Genomic DNA, 2,155 nt, shown 5'->3' on the forward strand with positions numbered 1-2,155 from the left:
GTGACAGCTCCAAATCTGGACGGATCAGTTTTGCTAGACTGGCAACTCAAAACACCACAGTTGCACTGTCGCTATTAATGTGATTGTTTCCAAACAGAGCAAAGTTTGATCTTCCTTTGATTTGCATGGTAGTTATATATCTGGAAAACTCAGTGTATAGTAAGGCTGTGCAAAAAATACTTTATCAGTAAAATGGGGATTAGATTTTTCCACTGAAAGGAATGGTGGGACATTCCAAAGCCATGCCGATGGACACCAAGTCTTTGTTGTGCGGACTGTCCCATGTATTGTAGGATCTCTGTTATAACTGAGTCCCATCCAACGGATGTCCAGAGCACACCTGCCCCCATCCCCAAACATTCTGACACCAAAGATGCCCTCCACACAATTCCACAATGTCCTCTAGGGGGCGGAACTGCCTCCATTGAAAATCATCTATTTTGTCTGGTTTTTCTACTGGACTTTTATTTGCCATTCCTTTGGGGAGTGGTTTATATCCATCAGGCAGAATAACGCTAAGAAAGTCAGAAAGCTCATGTCTGCTATCTTCCCTTCCTTAGCAGGATGCTCCAATCAATCAAGTTAACCAGATCTAAATTGTTTAAAATTAGGGAGACATTGTATACCTCATTGTAATATGGCATTCAGTGACACTGAATCGTCATATCCCCACGTACTTGTTGACATATAGTACGTGTCTTTGAACTTCTCTCTGGAAGCTATGTAGCTAATATTATTATTATTTGCAATCACAGGGTAATGAGGCCATCCTGTGGCAGATTTCCAGTTACTGTCCCGTTCAACAAGCATTTGTTGGATACCGCCTGTGGGTCAGGCATGGCTGGGGTTGGGAGTACCAAGATGAATAAAAGGCAGTTCTGATTCAAGGAGCCACTTTCTCCATGGACTCAGGCATGACAGCAAATACTTGTGATAAAATGTTATAGGTGTTTTATAAAAGAAGCACATTATCTTCCCTGCTTTCCAGGAGCTCACAGTCACGTAGGGGTAGATGAACCCATAAATCAACACTCAGAATTCATTCTGGTAACTGCAATGATTGGGGAAGTGCAGAATGCCCTGGCAGCGCATATGAAGGGCACCTAACTCATCCTGGAGGAGGTGAGATTGGGCCTGGGCCTTGAGAGATGAATGAGACCTGAGTGAAGAAGACTGGGTAGGGGAGGGAGAGAGGAGTGCTGGAAACGAGAGGAAGAGCGTATTAGGCAAAGTAAAGAATTCGTAGAAAGGCAGAGAAACACCCATGAGCGTGAAAGAACAAGGAACATTCTGGAAACTAGACAAAGAATTCAGAGAAAGAATGAGAGTAGAGAGATAAGCAGAGTCAGATCAGAGATCTTGAACACCATGGTGGTTGGCTATATACCAAATGCAAGGAGGAGCATTGAAGGATTTGATATAGGAAAGTGACTTGATCACATCTTCATTTTAGAAAGGTTAGACAGCACGAGTCAAATCAAATCACTTGAAGTTTCCCAGAAGATGTTCACCACAACCTGCCACGACACCAAAATACAGTGGAAACTTGTCTGATTAATGCTTTATTTCTTTCACAAAATATTTGAGTCCTAATATCCTGCAACCATGATTATTTTCAAGAACAGAAGTTCCATATTTTGAAGGATAATTATGCAAATAATGGGTAACATTTATTAAGCACCATGTGTATGTCCCAAGTGCTTTATGAATTATATTGTTTAGGCTTCACAACCCTGGATTTGGGACTGTTATCATGCCTGTATTGCAGAAGAAGAAATCAAAGCAGAAAGGTTAAACACTGTGCCCAAGGCCAGACAATAATAGCAGTGCCAAGATTTGAACCCAGGTGTTCTGCTTTGAAACTCTACATTTTTTTATGACACATACCTGAAGGTCTAATTTTCTCAGGAAAAAATATCCAACCTACTTTTCAGAAAATCTGTTGGAGGGAAAAGTGATTGTGTAATATTGTACATATCCTATAGATAGCAGGGGATTGTAACAGTCAATACAGTTTTGCTACATTATGAGAACATAGAATATGAAACAAATAGAAATACTAGAGGAAAAACATCTCTCCCGTCACACACAGAAACTTGAGAGACCAGAAAGTGACTTAGCACAGATTTTGGAGTCAATGTCTAGGTTAGTTTTC

The sequence above is a fragment of the Ceratotherium simum genome, chromosome 8 (assembly GCF_057802395.1).
Source record: "Ceratotherium simum simum isolate JZ-2026a chromosome 8, ASM5780239v1, whole genome shotgun sequence".
Classification (NCBI taxonomy): domain Eukaryota; kingdom Metazoa; phylum Chordata; class Mammalia; order Perissodactyla; family Rhinocerotidae; genus Ceratotherium; species Ceratotherium simum.